This window comes from Vombatus ursinus, unplaced genomic scaffold (genome assembly GCF_900497805.2).
Source record: "Vombatus ursinus unplaced genomic scaffold, bare-nosed wombat genome assembly UNPS02009062.1, whole genome shotgun sequence".
Classification (NCBI taxonomy): Eukaryota; Metazoa; Chordata; class Mammalia; order Diprotodontia; family Vombatidae; genus Vombatus; species Vombatus ursinus.
The window spans coordinates 1,413,849-1,436,814 of record NW_020948840.1 but is presented as its reverse complement, the minus strand read 5'-3'; the positions used below and the strand labels follow the sequence as shown (position 1 = coordinate 1,436,814).

The window sequence follows — 22,966 nt, the reverse complement described above, 5'->3', positions numbered from 1 at the left end:
TTTTTGCTTTTTAGTGTTGAATCATCAGAAGCTCCTTGGTCTCATCCTGTACCCCCTCAAAAGCCCAGTGCCAGACTGTGACCTGGGAGCTCCCCCTGTCCTCTGCTATGGTCTCTATCTCTACTAACCCAGCAGGTTTATTAAAACTCATAGGATGTGAGTACAAACTCTCTATGGATTTTTGGATAGCAGACAAATTTCTGAGCCTAGAACTTAATTCCCTCTGAAATTTGGCTCCCACTTACCTTTATAGACTTATTTTATATTAATCCATTTCACTAACTCTCCATTCTTGTCATGTACTCTCCGTACTCCTCATGTATTCTTCAGGCCAAACTAGACTGTTCAAGTCATTCCCTAAGTTGGACATGCTGCCTTTCACCTTAATACCTTTGCAGAAGCCATCCCTCATGCCTGGTATGCAGTCCTTCCTCACCTTTGCTCTTAGAACCATTAAATTCCATCAAAGCTCAGCTCAGGGGTCACTTCTTAGGGGAATGCTTTCTTGATTTCTTCTACACCTGCCTTCAAATGGTCAGTTCACTTCTAAAATTTACTTATCTGTGTATGTATGTGACACCAAATACACACACACATATATGTATATGCGTGTGTGTAGGCATGTATGTACATATATATCAAAATGCACAACACATGTATATATACACGCATGTTATACATTGATATATGCCCATCTGTTATATTATACATATATACACAAATATGCACGTGTGTCTACATGCATACAATATATGCAAATACATCGTGCATATATGCATGTATATAATATACATTTACAGATGAACGACAGTGTAATTTGATGCAGGAGACACTAACAACTGTGGTTATAAGGAAAGCCCTCATGCAATCAGTGAAATTTGAGCTATTTTAAAGGAAACTAGGGATTCTAAGAGACTGAAATGAGGAAAGAAGCTATTCCAGGCATGAAGGACATGGAGATAGGAAGCGAAATGTGTGATATTTGAGAAATTATGAAAAGGGCAGTTTGGTTGAGTCCCAGTGTGCACCAGGGTGAGTACTATATGATAAAGCTAGAGAGGGAGAGCGGCACCAGATCACAGAAGACTTTAAATTCCAGTCCCCAGTAGGATGTGATCTTCTTGAAGTTAGGGACTGTTTAATTTTTATTTTTGTATCCTAAGGCTGAGTATAATGCTCGACATCTTAAGGCAGGTGCTTCAATCAGGAACTGTTTTTGAAGAAGAGGAGTGTTATATATGCTATGGCAAAGCATGATGGAGGACGTTACCTTATACAAGTTCTCACACCGAACACCATCTTCCAAACTCTATTATGCTCTCTGGGGAAGATTAAATCTATGTATCCTTCACTGAAGGAAGACGTCACATATAATCTATCTCCCATTGTGCTATCTTCTAAGTGCTAGTCATCCACTCTCCCTACCTTAGGTGCAGGCATCGCTCCCACGTTACCTCCTCCCTCACCCTATTCTAATCACCCCCTTCTTCCCCAGGTCCCTTCAGTTGTTTGTTTTCAGTTGTGTCTGACTCTTCATGACCCCTTTTGGGGTTTTCTTGGCAAAGATACTGGAGTGGTTTGCCATTTCCTTCTCCAGCTTATTTTCCAGATAAGGAAACTGAGGCAAACAGGGTTAAGTAACTTGTCCAAGGTCACACATCTAGTAAGTGTCTGAGGTCAGATTTGAACTTAGGAAGACAAGTTTTCCTGACTCCAGGTCTAGTGCTCTATCAACTGCTCCACCTAGCTGCCCCACTCCAACTCATTTTGATCATTGCCTAGTTCAGAGATTCCCAAACATATTTGGCCTACTGCCCCCTTTCAAAAACAAAATTACTCAACTCCCCTCTGGAAATCTACTTGTAGTTGTTGTTTTTTTTTAATTTGCGTCATTTCAAAAAAATATAATTTTTTTTAAAAAATGACACATCTTAAATATAATAATTTATTGTAAATTTATGTTTTTTTCCTGCATTGAAATTTTGATGATGCAATATTGTGTCATGTAACCATATAGTGTCACATTGTAAACAAGTCATTACATGCACATATTCCTGCCAATGCATTCTGGACTTCCCAACAATGCACAACATACTTGCCTGCCAACACTTGCTTGTTAAGACCTGTTGGTGGACTTGACCACTAATCAATTATAACTTGCATTTTGTGTGTTTATTTGGAAAATAATGCAATCGTTATGACTTTAACTCTGTTACGTAATAGATGAAACATGTATGAATGGATTTTCAAAATTTTCTTCTCCTTTTTCTTTATGCTTCCACTGCCCCCTTATTTTTATTCACTCCCCCCGATTGTACCTGAGACTATTACCACCCACCTGGATCGGTCCAGCACCCCCAAGGGGGCAGTATCACCCACTTTGGGAACCTATGGTTCATTTTACTATACCCTTTGGAACCTCAGTTCTGTTTCCTTAAGACTTCCCAGCATCCTAAAACTTTCTCTCTCTTTCTCTCTGTATGTAGCATTTTTTAGAATAAATTTTATTATTTTTTTAGTCACCATACTTTCCTCCAGTATCCATCTTCTCTTTCCCTCCCACATAGCCATCTTGTATAACGAATGGTATTATTTAAAGACAACAAAGGAAAAAGAAATGGGGAAAATCAGCATAACTGATCTATGCATCAATAAAGTCTGAAAATATATTCGATGTACAAGATATGTGGACCTCCCACCTCTACAGAAGGATGGGAGTGCCTTTTCATATCTGTTTCTTTATAATTTTGCAACATTCACTTTTGTGTGTGCGTGTGTGTGTGTGTGTGAGTGTGTTCTTTCTATTTACCTAGTTACAGTCATTGTGTGTATCTTTTTCTTGGCTCTGCTCACTTCACTCTGCATCATCATATGACCTTTCCAAGTTTTTCTGCATGAATTGCCTATAGCACAGTAACATTCCAATACGTTCATGAGCAACAATTTATTTAGCCAGTCTTGAATTGAAAGATATCTACTTTGTTTCAATTGTTTGCTATCACAAAAAGTGCTGCTATAAGTATTTTGGTGTATACTTTTTTTTTTTTAAATCAATGGTATCCTTGGGGTATAAGTCTAGTAAAAGAATCTTTGGGTCAAAGGACATGGACATTTTAGTCACTTTATTCACATAATTCCAAATTTCCTTGCAAAGTGGTTGCACTGATTCATAGCTTCATCAACAATGCTCTAGTGAACTTATCTTCCCATAACCTTTTCAATAGTAACTATTCTTACCTTTTGTCAGTATTAGTGATTCAGAGCATTCTTTCATATTGTTGTTAGTAGTTTGCAATTCTTCTTTCGAGAAATATTTATTCATATCCTTTGACCACTTATCTTTTGGGTAATGGCTTTTGGTCAGATAGATTCATATATGTATATGTTTACAAATTATTTATATCTCTTAGATACCAGACTCTTAGTAGATAAATTTGATACTAAGATTTTTTTTTTCCATTCAACCACTTCCTTTCTTTTCCTAGGTGCACTAATTTTGTTTGTTGAAAATTTCTGAGTTTCATAAAATCAAATTTGTTTATATTATCTTTTCAATTTCCTCTAATCCTTGTTTTGTTAAGAATATATCTTTTATTTATAATTCTCAGAGATATATGATCTCCTCTCCTAAATTTTTTGTAATATGATCTTTAATATTAAGATCACACACCCTTTTGGAATTTATTGTGGAATATGGTATAAGGTATTGTTCTCAATTTAATTTCTGCCAGATTGCTATCCATTTTCTCAATAGTTTTTATTAAATAGAAAATTATTTCCTATTTATTTTCCAATTTATTGAATACTGGGTTATTGAGTTTCATTGTTTCTGACTCTCCCTTGTCTAGTCTATTCTTTAATCTACCTCTCAATTTTTAAACTGATATCAGATAGTTTTGATGACTACTGTTTTGTGATAGAACTTGAGGTATGGAAGTACTATTCTTTTTTTTTGTCCATCTTTTTTCCTAAGTTCCCTTGATATTCTAGATATTATATTTTTTCAAATTAATTTTGTTATTATTTTATTATATTCTATAAAATGCCCCTTTGATAACTTGATTGATATAACACTAAAATCATAAATTAACTTCAGTAGTATTGTCATTTTTATTATATTGGCATAAACTAGCCACGAGCACAAGATATTTCCATAGCTATTTAAATTGATCTTTATTTATTTCTTCTGATTTTGTTGTGTTTTCACACTGTTTGTTTGCTGTTTTAGACTTTATTTTCATCTTCTTGCCTAGTGGTTTATCAACTTTACCAGTATTTTCAGATTATTTTACTTTTATTTATAATTTCCATAGGTTTTTTTGGTGTCCAGTTTATCTCTCTTCTAATTTTGAATATTTCCTCTGTTGTTCATATTTCCAAATTCCTTAATTGTTGGCTTTCTAATTTTAAAAATGCATATTCAGTTGGTTAATCTTCTCTTTTTTTATTTTGTTAATGTATATTCAAAGAGATATAATTTTTCCCCTGATAATTGCATCCTAGAAATTTTATTGTTTCAAAATTATTATTTGTCATATAATTATTAATTATTTCTATGACTTTTTTCTTTGACTAACTCATTATTTAGGATTTCATTAATTCTTCATTTGAGTCTGTCTTTTGTTTGTGCTCCTGAACTGATAACTATTTTTGTTATACTTATGCTTTGTAAAGGATGTGTTTACTATTTCTATCTTTTTAGTTTTGTTTGAAATATCTCTCTCCCCTAGTATGTAAACAGTTTTTGTGAAGTTCCATGTGGTTCTGAGAAACATAGTCTTTAGTTTTACTATTTAGAAGACACTGTCAGCATAATCACTTTTTCAAAATTTTCAAATATAAATTTTCAAAAGTCTTTTTCAAAAAGTCAAAAGTCTTTTAGCTCTAAATTCTCCAGCAATTTGTTCAGTTCTATATTTTCTGTTTTGTTTATTTTTCTGTTAGACTCATCCAAAACTGAGAGAACACTTAAATCTCCTGCCACTATTATATTACTCTGTATTCTTGTAGATCAGTGAATTTTAAAATGTGTTTCTTGTAAGCAATAAGCTGAGGGGTTTTGTTTTCTAATCTAATTTGTCACTCTTGTAAATTTTATAGGATTGTTTAATATATTCACATTTAAAGTTATAGAAGTTAGGTTTCTATTTTCTTCAATATGTATCTAATGTTATTTTCTCCCTAAACTTGAATTTATTTTTTCTCTTCTGCTGTAAACATGATACTGTCTCCTCAGTTATTTTAACTTAATCTATTTTAAGACAGACCTATTTCCAGAAACTCTCTTACCCTCTTCCTTGAGTTTCTGAAGCAACTCCCCCTCTTTGTTACTCCTTTCCATGGTTTTGGAGTTTTTATCTATTAGTTTCTTTCTCTTGCTTGCTTTTATTTAGTTTTTTAAAAAAATTCTTCCTTGTTTTATTTCTTCAAGAAGAATCATCTTTCTTCTCCTACCTTTCAATTTGCTTCAGTGGTCAGTTTTGTTTTGTTTTTTTAATTTAATTTTCTGTACCTTTATCTAGAAAGAATTTTCCCCTTCATACTCTTCCTTATTCATCTTCTTTTTTCTATTCTAGACTTATAGTTTTTGATTCATAACCTTTATATTTATTTAGTCTTTCTTTATTTTTTGTATTCCTCGTGGAATCAAAACTTTTGAAGTACTTATTCTGAATTCTCTCTTCTGTTATTACCTTGTAATATTGCCTCTAGAAACCTTTATTCTGTTGTGCCTCACTCTTAGAATGACCAATTTCTGAAGATGATAGAGAAGTATATTCCTGATTGTGTAGTTCATTATTGACCTTTGCCCTCCTCTTGGTCATTTTTTCCTCATTTGCCCTAAAATCTCTTCCCTGGGGTCATGTCCACCTATTCCACTAGACATCACTTGCCTTCAGGAGCCCTTCTGCCAAGGTAGGATGACTGGTCTTACTAAGCATCAAATTCCTGAAGACTATATCCAATATAAGGTCCTTCTATTCCTTTATGAAATATTTCCCTTCTCCCATGGGAGCATTCATCATCGAAACAAGATTTTCTCCTTTCTCTCCCCTATTTAAATCCCTCCCTTTATCTCCTTGCTTATTCTCCTATAGGATCTCTTCTTGAGAGACTACAGGAGTTATTTCTCCTTCATGATTAGCCTTTGACTTGACTAGGGTACCCCATACATTCCCCTCTATCTTCTTCCCCTCCTCTCCCTTTTATGTACCCTCCCATTCTGGAATTTAGTCCCACAAAAAATATTGATTCCCCTGCAGGTTGGGTTTTCTGTGGTTTAGCACATGATGTTTCAAGCCTTTTTATCCACTATTACTTCCATTGAACTACTTTCAAAATTGTCTCCTTGTGCACATTTAGAAAGAAATCTCTTAATGGTCTCACTGCCATTATTTTGTTCTTGTTCTAGGTAGCTGCATTTGTTTACCTTTCTTATATTAATGCTATCTGAGATGATTTAAAAGCAAATAATTTCTTCAGGTCTGATTTTCCTTCTAGGAATGCTTTAGATGCCTCTCTGTCTCTCTTTGTCTCTGTCAGTCTCTGTCTCTCTGTCTCTGTGTTTCTGTATACCTCTGTCTCTATATCTCGGTCTGTCCCTATTTCTGTCTGTCTCTTTCTGTCTCTCTGTCTCTCTTTGTGTTTGTGTCTCTGTGTCTGTCTGTCTCTCTCTTCCACCTTTTCCCATTAATGGTTAAGCTCAGGCTTGCAGATATATCACTATGGGCTATAACTCAGAACACATTATTCCATTTCCTCCTGCTATTTTCGGTGGGTGCAAAATAGTCTTTTGTTATTTGAATTTTCTTGCCCTTTATATTCTTCTGGTCACTTATAGAATTGGCTATTTATCCATAGGATTGTTAGACCGTATGCATCTTGGAGTTTGCAGCATAGGGTTAATTTTTTTTTTCTGGAGGTGATCTACGAGTTCTTTCATTTGGCACCTTTTTCTGTGTTGAGAAGTTCTAGGTAGTTTTCTTGTATTATTACTTGCATTATGGTAGTCAGGTTTTTTGACCGGTGATCTTCTAAGAGACCTGTAATCCTTACATCATCTACATGTCCTGTCTTTGGGATCATTATGTTTTACTTATGTGAAAAAAGATCACATTTTCTTCTGATGTTGTTGCTTTTCATCTCTTTTCCCAGATTTTCTTGCACTTCTGGGCATTTGCATTCCTAATGAGTTATTTTCTCTTGTTCCTTCAGCAAGATTTGCCACCATGGATTCAAGTTTTTTCTTTTCTTCCAATTATTTCTGCTGTGCAGGGCATAAATTCTGCTTTCACAATTCTTATTTCTCTTTTAAACTATTCAGGAACATCCTGCTGTGGTTCTATCCTCTCTTCAGAATCCACAGAGTCCTTTGCCTCATTGGGAGTTGATTCATTTTTCTTTCTCTTGAAATATTTATTCATAGAAGTCTGTTACTTTTTTTTTTTAACCTTATCTGGAGGGCACATTCCCTTCTGTTATTAATATCTACCCTGTTGGTTTATCTGCTTATGCTCAAGGTCTTGAATTGAGTTTTCTTCCTCCTGAAATATTGGCAGTTTCAGTCTTTTTTTTTTCCTTTATATTCTCCGATGTCTCTCTTTCTGATTCCCACCTTTTTAATGGTGGTTTCCCTGGGGTCTGGACGTCCAAGCTCCTTCATTGCTGGGCAATTCACGTTTTACAGGTCTTGGTATCTGCCCCAAGTGACTTCTGGGAAGTCAGAACTGACCCCAGCTAGATGCTGGGCTCTTTTCCTAAGGCTTAGTAGAGCACCAGAAAGCATACATGTGAACACACATGTCCTACCCCAGTTCCCTCTGTTTCGCATTTCTCTAGCTGCACTTTGTTGCATCACAGAATGTTGCCTCACTGCTATCCCAGCCCAGCAAGCATATGCTTTTTGGTTTTCTGCCACCAGGAGGAGTGGGGATAGAATTGAGCTCTGTTGCAAATTTGTGGGTCAGCTCACAAAACGTTGCTACTGAATGGGTCAAAGATGACGCTTCTTTGTTATTAGTTTATTGAATTGTTACATCATTTGGGTTCTTCATGTCCTAGACCATGGAGACAGCTGAAATTGCCTTATCTACTGTGTATAATTCCTATTTGGAGGAGTTTTGATAGGTCATGAGCATCAGAGAAAATATCTAAGTTTACATCTAGTCATATGACCATCCTGAAACTTTTTAGCCAACATTCATTGCACTTTTATATTTTAACAGAAACCAAGCTCTTGCCTGGAAACATTACCTAACTGGCAGGCCCCCTTCCCCTCTGTTGGAGGTCACTCCTTCTTTCTCTTGCCCTATTTTGAGGGATCAGAAAGAAGAGTGAGCTTACACCTTGCTTTTCACTGCTACTCCCAGATGATTTCTCTACCATCATGCCTCAAGATTTTTCCTCTTTTGAGGTCAATTAAATCTGTTTATAACCATCTCCTTCCCATTTTGTTGCTATTAGCTCCCAATCTTCAGGTTCTTCTGACTTTCTCACTGACTTTAGCACCTGTTTCATAGTCTTCTGTCTCACCTTACGTCCTCTTGAATACCAAACGAGGCAGCAAAATGGCACAGTGGATAAAGTGTTGGCCCTGGTATCAGGAAGACTTGAGTTCAAATCCTTTTTCAGATACTTGTTAGATTATGACTCTGAGCAAGTCACTTAACCTGTTTCTGCCTCAGTTTCCTCCTCTGTAAAGTGAGGATAATAATAGCACCTACCTCCCAGACTCCCAGCATTGTTGTGAGGATCAAATGAGATATTTGTGCAGTACTTTGCAAATGTTAAGGTGATATATAAATGCTAGTTGTTGTCATAAACCTCCTGTCTGCCTTATAAACATGTTTCAGTCTGTGAATCATTTGAAGGGGCAGGGGGAAAGCATTTCCTTTTTCTTACTAACCCATTCAAATGAGGTTGTATTTCTTTCTTCTTTTTCCATTATAAACATGTTATAAACACCTTGAAAAAGTTTCCAGTGCCTGGTGCTTCCATTCCTCAGCTATACGCCTCCTCTCAGCCCCTTGTGGTTCAATTCTACCTCTGCTCTCCTACTGAAACTCCTCCCTCCAAGGTCACCAATGACCTTATGATCACCAAGTCCAATGGACTCATTTTCTCTTTGATCCCTTCATTGATTTTGACTCTGCTTTCTGACTTCCTTCTGCTGGATACACTCTCCTTAAGCTTCAGAGAAACCACACTCTACCTGTTCTCCTCCTACATCTCCAACAGTTCCTTCTATGTCTCCCGCCACCCCCAGGTTCTTTTCCTTTTGTCAACACCTTAATATGTGTCCCCCAAAGTCCTTGGGATTTTCTTCTATTACTATATTCTCTCCTTTGGTAGTCTCATGACTTCAATTACTGAATTACAGATACCTCTCAAATCCCTATCTTCAGTTCTGACTTGTCTTCTAAACTTTAGACTTTCATCTTCTGTTGTCTACAGGTTATTTCCAACTGGGTATCTCACTGGCTTCTCAAAAGCAACATGCTGGGGCAGGTAGGTGGCACTGTGGATAGAACTCCAGGCTTGTAGTCAGGAGGACCTGAGTTCAAATCTGGCCTCAGACACTTGACACTTACTAGCTGTGTGACCCTGGGTAAGTCACTTGACCCCAATTGCCTCATCAAAAAAACCCAAAACCAAAACAAACAAAAAGCAACATGCCCCCAAATAAAGCTCATTATCTTAAATAATGAGCCTCATTAAAGAGGCCATTTGGTAGAGTGAATAGAGTGTTGGACTTGGAGGGAGGAAAACCTTGATTCAAAATCTTACTGACTGTGTGACCTTAGGCAAGTCACATATTAGCCTCAGTTTCCTCATTTATAAAGTGAAGGGGTTGGAATAGATGACCTCTAAGTTTCTTCCCAGCTCTAAATCTAAGGTACTATGATCTTTCCCCTAAAACCTGCTCCTCCTTCTGATTTCTCTCTTTCTATTTTAGAATTGATCATTCAGTCTTCCATATTCTCAACACTATACTTTTCTTTACCTCACCCTTGTTCCTCACTCTTCATATCTGATCAATTAGCAGTTCCACCCACACAACATCCTTTACCTCTGTGCCTTCCTTTCTGTTTGCACACCCTAATATAGGCCCTCAATGTCTTGTGCCTAGACTACTGTAATAGTCACTGAACAGGTTTTCCTACTTTCTACTTCTTCCACCCTAGCCTTCAAACTCTGTCAGAATAATCTGTATTATGTCTAGATTTGGTGTTGTAGCTCATCTGCTCAAAAAATAGCTCTCTATTGCCATCCAAATAATGTCTTGTTTCCTTCCTCTTTTGGGGGTCCTTATTGGTATGCTACTTGGCAATGTTGCTCCTTTGGGAGGTACAGGTGACTCCCAATGCAAGCCCCCCCCCACATTCCGCTTCTCTTCCATCCTGACATTGTAAGCTAACCATAATTTTGTACCACCCTTTTCAGAAGCCTGACTATTTAGCCATTCTTGGCAATATTGTAATTATTCTATAACACCTCAAACTGGTTGGATTTCTGTAACACCTCAAACTGGTTGGAGTAGAAACACTTCATAACTCATTCCTCCCTGACTCAGTTCTGGACAGAACAATATGTCTCTGGAAAATGGGCAGTGATGAGTCGTGTAACTGGTTTAAGGAAGCAACTTTTTATTGTTAATAGATTTGGACTTCCTTGACTCAAAACTAATGTCCATTGAAAATGTGAGGTACCTTTGTTGAGGTTTAGAGGTGTAGGGGTGCTGGGACCCAGAAATAGTGACAAGAGGGTCCTGCCCAAATGAATTCAACCCAAGCTTTCTTTCATCCAAAGACAAGGTTTATTAGAGATTCGCCATATTGTCCAGACTCTTAAGGAATCTGAACATTTGTGATGCTCATATTGACAAGTGGGCTAGATTGAATCTGAGCCATTGGCTAGATTTTAAGAATCTGAGCCCCTTAATGGAGATAAGATGGATCTTATATACAGAAAGACTGTGGGAGGGATCTAGGAGTGGTCAAGTAGTTTGGGGTGACTGGAGGAGGGGTTCTGGAAGAAGGGGTCTAGGGAGGATCTTGATGGGAGTGACTAGGAGGTAGAACAGGGTCCAGATAGGATCAGGGGTGTGGAGTGGCCAGGGTGATAGGGAGGTAACAGACAGTGAAGGTTGGGCTGGGTCAGAGGTAACAGAATTGGAAGATTAGGCATAGCCACAATGAAAGGACAGTTGAGAGGATTACTGGGATGATGCCAAAGACCTGATCAAGTGAGAGAAAACTCAAGGAGAGTTGGAGTGGGGGGCAGGTTTCCCAGGGCCCATACCACATCAACCTTCACTGGTCCTAATATTTGGCAAAGAGTTTGGAATGGAGAAAGTACAATGCTGTATTCAACTCTGAGGTGGTACTGAAGAGCAGACTATAAAGACCCTAGCAAGGAGGAAAGTAATTACATATGGCCTAACTAGACCAAAAGTTGGCAGAGTTTAAAGGACGTAAAGGTCTTCAGAACTCTCTTGTCTCTTTCTTTTTTCTTTTTTGGGTCCTTTTAATAGTAGGCAGGGCAGATAGGTGGCACAGTGGATAGAGCAGTGGTCTTGGAATCAGGAAGACTCATATTCATGAGCCTGTGTGACCCTGGGTAAGTGACTTAAACCTGTTTGCCTCAGTTTCCTCATCTGTAAAATGATCCAGAGAAAAAAATGGCAAACCATTCCAGTATCTTTACCAAGAAAACCCCAAATGGAGTCATGAAGAGTCAGATACAACTGAAAACAACTGAACAGCAATGTTAGGCAGCATGGCAGAAGTGAATCTCAATGTAACCTCTCCCACCTCCCTTTTTCTCCTATACTGCTGGATTTGAAGCTAGGAGACCTTCATGACTTTAGTTTGAAGAAAAAACCAACAAGAGCCAGGAGAGATAATTCAATTTCATCTTAATTATAGGAATGTGTGTGTCTTTACCATCACCATGAAGCATCATGTTCTCCATTTATAACATATGTAAACTAGAAATTTCCCTGAAAGTTCATGTGCTTGTTTATTAAATATCTCTGTCCATTAAATTCCTAGTCCACCATAGTCCTGTCAACTGACTAGATCTATAGTTGCTGGCTGGAGGGACTAGTATATCCTCCAAATCCATTTCTAAAGCATGACTTTCAGCAAATCTGGCAAAGAATTGTGGTGTTGAATTTTAGGAGTAAATGTCCCTCCACCTGACTTTTCCAGATACATCTCATATCACCTAACCAGAACAAAGCTCTCTTCCCTAGTCACTATCCTCTTGTAGGTGTGGTCATTCTCTATTATTATTGAAAGCTCCTTGAGGACTTGAGGGTCTTTTAAAACAGATGTATTGCGGGTGCTTAACACTGCGACTAGAACACTAGTACTTGTTGTTATTCATTCTTCTCAATCCTATCCAACTCTTCATGATCCAATTTGGGGTTTTCTTGGCAAAGATACTGGAGTAGTTTGCCATTTCCTTCTCTAGATTATTCTACAGATGAGGAAACAGAGGCAAACAGGTTGAAGTGACTTATCCAGGGTCACTTTGCTATTAGGTATCTCAGGCTGGATTTGAACTCAGTTTTTCTGACTCCAGGCCTGTTTTTCTGTCCACTTTGCCACTTAGCTGCCCCCAATAAAGTACTTAATAATTGCCTTTTCTTTGATTTTATTTATTTGTATTATTCCCATCCATACCCTCTATACTCAAGCTCTCTGCCTCCTGAACTCACCCTCCTCTTCTTTGTTTCCTAGCCTTTGCTCATGCTGCTGCCCATGCCTGGAATACTCTCATTTTTTTTTCCTCTTCCCCATTGAAGCCCTATTCATCTTTTGAATCCTAAACCTAATGCTGTATCCCTGAAGACACTCAACTGACCCCAATTGGCAAGAAACTTCCTTTTTAGAGCTCACACAGTGCTCAGCTTCATACCCTTTAATGTACTTCTCATGTAATATTGAATATTTTCTGTATTTGAGCCTTATCCTATACTATACTCTTGGCTCCATGAAACCAAGAATTGTCCACTCTCTCAGCTTTATATCTCCTCTAATGCCAGCACAGGACACTGTAATAAATTGTTGTATTTGTATTCATATGGCTAAAGATGAGTCATGGTTTATGTTCTCATTAGGGAAGAACACTGTGCACATTCACAGACCCATAGAATGAAGAAATTTGAGACACAGAAAGGACAGTGCCTAGTTCAGCTTCTTACCTGATGCAAAAAGCTTTTCTATCATATCCCTGACAGGATCAACTGAACATCATCTCCATTATTAAGGGATAGAGACCTGATGAATGACTTCAGTGGTTCAGGCAACTCCCAGATGAGGAAATTCCTTCTACCAATTCAGATCAGCACCTTCTGTGCAACACATTGTCTTTGAGAGTCATCTAGAGTAGAGGTGACAAATAAAAGGTTGGAAGGGCCTCATTGCTGCTGGCAACATTCCTAGTGCACTGGCACCTGATTAAAATTAAACAAAATTAAATTTTAATGAGGGGCAGCTAGGTGGCCCAGTGGATACACTGCCAGGCCTGAACAGGAAGAGTCATCTTCCTGAGTTCAAATCTGACCTCAGGAACTTACTAGCATGTGACCCTGGGCAAGTCATTTAACCCTTTTTGCCTCAGTTTCCTCATCTGTAAAATGAGCTGGAGAAGGAAATGGCAAACCACTCCAGTATCTTTGACAAGAAAACCCCAATTGGGGTTATGAAGGGTTAGAAATGATTAAACAACAACAAAATTTTAACAAAATAAATAAAGACAAAATAGAACATAGATAATGCTAATATATGGTTTTCTAAGTCAATATGCAGCTCACAGGGATCTAGCATAGTAGCCCAATTCTATTTATATTGGACCACACAGGTCTAAAGAACTCTAAGGTTAAATGACTTAGCAAGGGTCACGTAGCCAGTATGTCAGAGGCAGGACTCTAACCCAGGTCTTCTTCAGTCCAAGGTCAGTTTTCTTTCCACTATAACATTTTGTCTCTGATCTTCATTGTAGTGATGCTCTAACATTTAAGAAATTCTTCCCTATATTATATGAAATCTGCAACCCTTTTGACTTCTCTCCATTGTTTCTATTTCTGATCTCTGAAGCCATATAGAATAATTCCAATCCCATTTTCCATTTGACAGTCTTTGGCATATTTGAAGAGAAGGGTCATGTTTTTCCTCTCTTCTTTGCCATATCTTCTTTTCTACAGGTAAACACTTCCATTTCCTTCAGATATTCTTCATATGACAAGGTTTCTGCATCCCTCACCCTCCTCTGACTGTAACTGAAATTAGATCCTATGCTTTTCTTACGAGTGCCATGACAATAAGGACTCATCCTTATTGTCAATATGCAGCCCACAGGGCTGGAAGTTCCCTGTAGCAGGTCTCTGCTATGAAGTATAAAATGCATATAGTTGCTTCATATGGATTCAGGGAGAATACATGTTTTCAACTTGGACTTATTAAATAAACAATGGAGAAAACAAAGAGAAAGAAGGTGAGGAGAAACTCCTTCCTTGTTAGAACAATATTAGCTCTTATTTTATGAAGAATTGTTGTAAAGATAATTTTATAAGGAATGAAACTGGAGAGAAACTGTTAAGAATTATGGCTTTAGGCAAACTGAAGATACCATTTTCTGTTATGGTTAGAGATAAGCTGAGGAAGATAGAGAAAAAGAATGTGGAGATATCACCATCTCTCTTTATGAAACTAACATAAGTAACCTTTATCTTGTGAAGAAAAAGAATTATTGAGGAGAGACTATTTGATATCCTAAGTATTCTGAATTGTATTTCCAGAATTATTGTGAAGAGAAGCAATCTGCAGTTATAGTGATGGTTAGAAAGGACTCTGGTTGAGACTTTTTCAGTTAAAATATTGTAAATACTTATCTGTGTTTTAATTTTATTATTGATTTAATTGTTAGCAAATTATGTACCCAGCAACTTTAACATTTACTTAGTCCAAAAAGATTAAGAGATTTAATATATAGATAGATAGTAGTAACTGCTACTGGGAAAGGAAGATTCTCCAGTCTATTAAGCATATGGACTTGATAAACTGGGGGGGGGGGGAAGCTCTGAGACTAGTTGAAAATATATTGTCAGTCTATTAATTTAATGAGGAAATATACAAACACAATCCTAGATTTTCCTAGAACTCTGAATGATGAGCATAATTATGGGAATAAGTCAAATAGATAACCTATCATTGAGGTTGGTTGACTCCATGTAACCTCACCTCATTATAATAATGTGAATGAAAGAGCACTAAAATGAAGCCAAGCACTGTACAATTGTAATGACCAATCTTGTCCCTGATGAATATATAAGGAAATGCTCCTTAGGAGATGGGTGCAGGGGACCCTATGGGTATAGAATGCTATGAATAATGTCAACCCTGGTCACTGCATTGGCTAGTTTCGATAAACTATTTTCTTTATTAGAAGGGAAGGCTCACTTCTAGGGGTATCTAGAAATCATTATCATGTGGGAAAAAATTAAAGATATCATGAATAAATTATATTTTTAAAATCATAAAGAAAAATAAAGATATAGATGGACTGCTTATCAAATTTCCAAATGACTCAAAGCTTGGAAGGACAATTAACACACCTGAAAAAGATATCAAGGACACCCCTCCCAAAAAAAAATTCCAAATAGGCTAAGAATCTTGTATAGAATCTAATAACATTAAATTTAATAAGGATAAACATAAAGACATTTACATTTTAAAAAATCAACTTTAAGGGGCAGCTAGGTAGTGCAGTGGATAGAACTCCAGCCCTGGTGTCAGGAAGACCTGAGTTCAAATCTGACCTCAGACACATAATACTTACTAGCTGTGTGACTCTGGGCAAGTCACTTAACCCTACTTGCCTCATCAACCAAAAAAAAAAATCAACTTTATAAGTACAGTGGCTAAATAGTAGCATTTCTAAAATGTTCAATCATAACATGATTATAATATGAATTAATAGAATCACATGACAGTAAAAAAAAACCTACTAATTAATGTTAGACTACATCAAGAGAGGCATCTGGAGCAAGGAAGGTGACATTTTGGTTGTCCTCTGCCCCAGCCAGACCATATTTAAAATTTTATGTTAGTAATAGAGAAAAAGAGAAGGGAACAACATTTATATAGTTCCTGCTATGTGCCAGGTGCTATGCTAAACACTTTACAAAAATTATCTCATTTGATGCTCCCAACAACACTAGCAAGTAGGTGCTATTATTGGGGCAGCTAAGTAGTGTAGTGGATAGAGCACCAGGCTTGGAGTCAGGAAGATCTTAATTCAAATCTGGCTTCAGACACTTACCAGCAGTGTGACCCTGGGCAAGCCATTTAACCCCTATTTGCCTTAGTTCCTCATCTATAAAATGGGGGCACATCAGAGAAGGAAATGGCAAACCACTTCAATGTCTTTGCTAAGAAAATCCCACGGACAAAACGTCCATGAGGTCACTGAACAACAAGGTGCTATCATTATTCCTAATTACCAGTCAAGGAAATTGTTGTGCTCCTTGCCTTTTTCTAATGAAGTAGCTAAATGTCTCAGAGGCAGCTAGATGGTTCAGTGAGTGGAGTGCCTGGGCTGGAGTCAGGAAGATCTAAGTTCAGGTTGGGCTTCAGACACCTACTAGCTATGTGTCTTTGGGTAAGTCATTTAGCCTCTATTTGCCCCAATCCACTGGAGAAGGAAATGGTCCCATGGATGATATTGTCCACAGGGACACGAAGAGTCGGATGTGACTGAATGATTGAACAAAAGAGAACAGATTTAGTGTAGCTGTCCATGAGAAGCGACATGTTCTCTGAAGTGGACTCTTACTTGCTTCCCAGTCAGCTTCTTTGCACTCCACCATTTGGGCATGCTTTCCCCCTTGGGGACCTCAGGCTAGACTAGTCTGTCCTCTGCAAGGTTTGGCCTTCACCCAAGTGGTGTTTGTGCTTCCTGAGAAAGGTGTATGGGGCACCTTGCCTGCGATATCAGTTTCTATGGTGCCCATTATTGACACACACGATAAGGAGTTCAGTTAAGACTTCAGTAAATAGTCAGGCTTGCAATCAAAAGTAGGTCTGCTCAGTAAACAATCTCTTTTTAATAAAAGAGACCTGTGCACAGAAACAGGAAGAGGTTTCTCCTCCCCCTTCAGGGAGGGGTGGCATTGGGTGGTGGCTGGTCATAATCGGTTCAATTAGTCTGTTCAGGGCAAATGGCTCTAATGGGAGACTCTCAGTTTCAGGTGGCCTAGAATGCGATGGGAAGCTTTTAATTAGCTTCAGGTGACCTAAGCAACTGTAGGCAGCTAGGTGGCTCAGTGGAGAGAAAACTGAGTCTGGAATCAGGAAGACCTGAGTTCAAATCCACCCTCAGACATTTACTACTCTGTGGCCCTGGGCAAGTCACTTAGCCTCTGTCTGCTTCAGTTTATTCATCTGTAAAATGTGAATAATAGTAGCATCTATAGGGTCAAATGAAATAATATTTGTTATATGCTTTGTAGTGCTTTACATACTGCTTTAAAGCACTATAAAAATGCTAGTTATTATTATTAGTTATCAACAGGCCAACTCAGGTGTAGTGTCAAAAACATTGACTTTGGAGTCAGAAGATCTGGGACTTCTAGTGAGAAGGAATTCTTAGTTTGTCTTTAGTAGAGTACGTACCCACTTTTGACCATTTACCTCAATTACTTTACTTGTGGTCAACATGAGAGGCCATGTGGCATAGTAGTGAGAGGGGCAATCCTTGAAATCGAGGAATCCTGAATTGAGTCCTTCTTCTGGCATATACTAGTAGTACAAAATTGGGTCCTGATTTTTATCAATGGAGAAATGTGTCACTCTGGGAATTCCCCACAGTTCCCTCTAAAAAAGATGAGCACATGCCCAACATTCACATGCAGAGACTAGGCCATCCGTCAATAGCCCAGTCCCTTGCAAGGGGATAGGTTGAATCAACACAAGTGTGGAGAAGAGATGGATTCAGTATTGAATCAAAGTAAATTTTAAACATCATGTTTGATTTTTTAAAACTGCATTTTAGTTGTGTTAAAATGTTGTTAATTTAAAAGATAGAATTAAGATAATTATAAAGTAATGAATTTAATTTAAAAAATGAAAATATGATAGATTTATTCATGAAAACATGATAGATTTATTCATTTATTTTATAATCCAATAAAGATGAGTTTTCTTTTTTATGGGTTACTTACATATGTACATGTACATGGGTTACTCATCTTTGCATGTGGTATATCCTATTATACCCCAATAGAATGTATGTTCTTCTCCCTCATGTCCCTCATATCAAGAGAAAGATAAAAAGGCACTCAGCACATTGTGTAGACACCTTGCGGTATGTTTATGGAAAAATACAGACAAGAGTGAATCAGGATGAGCCAGGATGGATAGATGGCTCTATGCATCACTGGAGGCCACATCTACATTAATGAGATCACAGATTCATTTGAACCCTTGTGTTTGAGTAAAAGTGATTTTCTCGAAATGTAGAATTTTCTAATTCTGCAGCATTTTTAATCACACAGAGCTTCTCTCTGAAGCAAAACCCAGAATTTTCAATACTGATTCTATGTGGCTGCTGGTCATGGAATATCACAATCTTGGGGAGGAAGAGAAATTATTCACAATATCAGTGGCAATTAAAAAGAAGCTGAGGGCACGGACTATTTTGTTTTTATATCAGTATCCCCAGCACCCAATATACTGGTATTGTAGCATACTAGCACATAGTAGGTGTGTAATAAATGCTTGTTAAATGAATTCATGAAGGCTGAACCATATTTTGAACAATGACTTGTATGCATAAAAGACCCATATATCATCTAAAAAGACCATGATGGGAAAAGATTTCGGGCAAGTCATGTCTGATTGTTGTTCTTGAGTTGTATCTGACTCTAAGCATGCCACGGAGTTTTCTTGGCAAAGATACTAGAGTTGTCTGCCATTGCCTCCTCCAGTGGATTAAGGCAAACAGAGGTTAAGTGATTTGCTCAAGGTCACACAGCTAGTAAGTGTCTGAGGCCAGATTTGAACTCAGGTCTTTCTGACTCCAGGCCCAGCACTCTATCCACTGAGCCTCCATCATGTCTGATGAAAAGCCATTCTGCTGCATTGGTACCCAGGTAAAGCCCAGAGACATGGAAGAAGGATCCAGCACATCGGGTAAAGGATTTATGGGACAGCACAGACAAGTCACACAGAAGAAGGAGACATGGCCCAGTTGCCATCTGGATCATTGGAGGGAACACCCATTCCAGTGTGATCACAGATCCTTCAGAATTTTGAAGCATAAAGATGACTCAGATTATTTGTCATTTCTCAATTTGTTAAAGCTCTCAATTCAATTTTCCTGGGCTAGGTTGTAAATATGCTGACCTATGTATAAATGAGCTCCTTTCTTCTAATGATGAGCATCATATATCAACTGGGTGCATCAACTTAAAAGGAAAAACAGATTCAACCAAGACCACAGTGAAAATGCAAGCAAAAAAAAAAAAGCCTTTTCCCTGCAGTGTGATCGATACCATGCTAGGCATTTTTTGTGTTTTCTTTCCTCAGGGCCTTGTGACTCTGAGCTGATAACAGATGTAAGAAATTCCACAGCAAGACAGCAGAGCTGGTGAAAGAATGCAGGGAAACTGAAAGAAATGGTCAATCTTACTCTGACCCAGAGGGCAAAAGGCAAAAAAAAGAATTGTTGAGATCTCCTTTAGCAAGAGAATGTAGGGGAAAGTCTTGATAGAGATATGTGTATATCTAAAGCCATTACTGTACTAATGAAGGCCTCCCATCCTCTAGGATGAGGTGAGGTTTACGAAATGCTAGCCCTCACAACAACGATGTGAGGTAGATCGTGTAAGCATGACTCTTCTCATTTTACAGGTTGGTAAACTGAGTTCAATCACATAGTAAGTACGTGTCTGTACCAGATTTCAAACCCAGATTTCCTGATTCTAATTCCAGCATTCTTTCCATTAAATCACATTGTCTCTGGATGCCAGCCAGCCAGCTCCAGAAATCACTTAGAATTGAGAAAAAACTTAGAGGTCATTGAATGCAAAGCTCTCTCATTTTACAAATGACTAGACTGAGGCATACAGAGCAAAAATGACTTGCCCAAGTTCAGGCTAGACCGTGACTTAATTTATGATGCACTTCACAGATTCATAGATGACTTCAGTGGAAGATTACTAGCCCCTCCGTGCCTTAGTAAGTACCTTCTTAGGCATCAAAGGACTGAGAATTTAAAAGGCAACTATTTGAAAGGAGATAAAGGATTGGGTTTGGAGTCAGGAAAAGCTGAATTTAAATCTTTCCTCAGACATTTACTAGCTGTGTGACCTGGGCAAATCACTTCACCTCAGCCTCAGTTTCCTCATCTGTAAAAATGGGGATAATAACAGCATCTGCTTTACAGGGTTGTTGTTAGTCTCAAATGAGGTAATTCATTTTTGAAAGTGCCTTGTAAATCTTAAGGTGCTGTACAAATTTTAGCTAAAAATACCTTGAAAATCATCTGGTTAAACCTTCTCATTTTAGAGCGAAGGCCCAAAGATAAGCCACACAGGGAAGAAGCATCAGAGCACAGATCTTCTGACTCCAAATATAAGTCTTTTTGAAACTATATAGTGTTGCTTTTGCCAGAAGAAAAAGAATTCATCCACTGTCAATGAACCTTCCACTATTGAATGAGATTCAAATGCAATACGATTAATTCGGGATTCTGACCTCTAGCTTCAGCAGAGGCCCTTGGTTTCACACTAATGAGTTCCTGGCCTGTGACTCACACGTGCATATATGAGTATGGATGTAACTGCTTGTGACCACAGCATTCCTTGCCAGGGAGCTGGTGTGGACTCCCCATGGAGCCCCTGGGTTCCACCATGTATGTCAGTCCCAACAAGGCAAGGCTAATATTTTCGTTCCTGGGTGTTGAGCAGGTGAGCAGCGCCTGCCCTTCTTTACCCAGCACTTTTTCAGGATTAAAGGGCTGTAATTTAGAGTTAACAGTCACCTGTCCAAATATGCATAAAGCGATCAGCAAACAAGAAAGCTATTGGGAGTTTAGCCCCTTTCACCCTGGCATGAATCACGGGCCAGCAACAGCTCAGAGAAATACAGCAGAGGGTAAGAGAGGTTAGGAATGTGCTGAATGCAAAGCAGGCTCCTCCTGGAACCACATTCTTGAACATTTCAATTTCAAATTTTCATTTCAATTCCCTGGCCAGGAGTCCTATCTGCATATGGCACTTAATCATTTCTGGCAATCAATCAATAAATAAGTATTTATTAAGCACTTCCTATGTGCCAGATTGTGCTAGGCGCAGGGATTAGAAAGACAGAAGTCAAACAGTCCAGCATTCCACTGATGATTTAACCGAGGTTTTCTAGCTTTGGCTTGTGTTTCTCTTTCCATGTACTCACCCACCAAACTCGACTGTTCTCTGTCCCTTGAACATGATATATATTCCTGCCTTTGCTCACACTGTTTTCTATGCCTGAAAGGTCCTCCTTCCACCTTTTTGCCTATTTAATGACTGCCCATCCTTTAATAACCACTTCAAGCATTTGCTGCTCAGTTGTTTTCAGTTCATGACCCCATTTGGGATTTTCTTGGTAAAGTACTGGAGTGGTTTGCCATTTTGTTCTCCAGCTCATTTTACTGATGAGGAAACTGAGGCAAACAGGGTTAAGTGATTTGCGCAGGGTCACACAGCTAGTAAGTGTCTGAGGCCAGATCTGAACTCAGCAAGATGAATCTTCCTGACCCCAGGCCCAGTGCTCTACCAGTTAGCTGCCCTAAGCACATACACAGTCTATTACTACTACTAATAATAGAAGGGGTACTGCCTTCTTTGTGCTCAGCTGTGGTATCCATGAGGAGGACTCTAAGCATCCATAGTGCCCAGCCAAACTTGGCAAAGGTTAGTTGCCACATGATTTAACCAGACAGTTCGGAAGATCAGAAGATGAAAGGCCCATCAAGCAAAAACTCAACAAATTGCCCTCTACCCTGCATCTGGTCCTATGTGGACAATGGTGAGACATCCTACTATTTAATACCACACCAAAGTGTGCATTTATATAAGAGTCAGCTTGGAAAAGCTTAGGGTGGTTAGTGTCCTTTAAAAAGTGGCATGGGAGCACTGGCCCTGGAGTCAGGAGGACCTGAGTTCAAATCCGACCTCAGACACATAACACTCACTAGCTCTGTGACTCTGGGCAAGTCACTTAACTCCAATTACCTCACTAAAAAAAAAAAAAAAGCAGCATGGACCATTGGTATCTCTGTGTGCCCTGTGGACACAAAATAATTATACAGAGATCTTCCAGGCAAACATGCAGCAACTGAAAGAATATCATTCCAAACTCATCCCTTGTCCCATCTACACCTAAGAAAGGAGAGAATTCTCCTGAAGAACTCAAGTCAGCAACCCAGCTTTCAGGACTAGGTATGCCCTTCAGAAGTGACTGTCAGAAAAAGGAAGTTTGCGTCATTACAGAAGATGAAAAAGCACTTGCTCAGGCTTTGAATAGCCCAGACCAATGCCCATCTTTTCAAAATCAGGTCAAAAAGAGTCAAGGAGGCAGCAGAGCAGGATATGAAAAAGAAAAAAAAAACAACTATTGAGAATTTTCAATAAAATCACACAAAACTAATAATAATAAAAGCAAATATTTATATAGTGCTTTAAGGCTTTGAGACATTTAAAAACTTCTGAGAAACAATTTCTGGGTAATCATTTTATTAATTAAGATAGCATTTTAATAAAAGATGTCATCATGACTCTTGAATGCCAAAGAGCATCATAGCAGGTTCAAGGAAAAGTGGGTGTTCCAGAGGGTGGCAATCAACTTTGATTGGTTAACAACTAATGAGAGAATGAATATTACAATGAGAAGTGGGCTCACTCCAATGAGGGGCTAAG

At 38.3% G+C, this 22,966-nt stretch overlaps 1 pseudogene; it reads left to right on the top strand.

Moving 5' to 3' along the window:
• Nucleotides 1-21,121: 21,121 nt before the first annotated feature.
• Nucleotides 21,122-22,648, top strand: LOC114034609 (annotated as a pseudogene).
• Nucleotides 22,649-22,966: the final 318 nt, after the last annotated feature.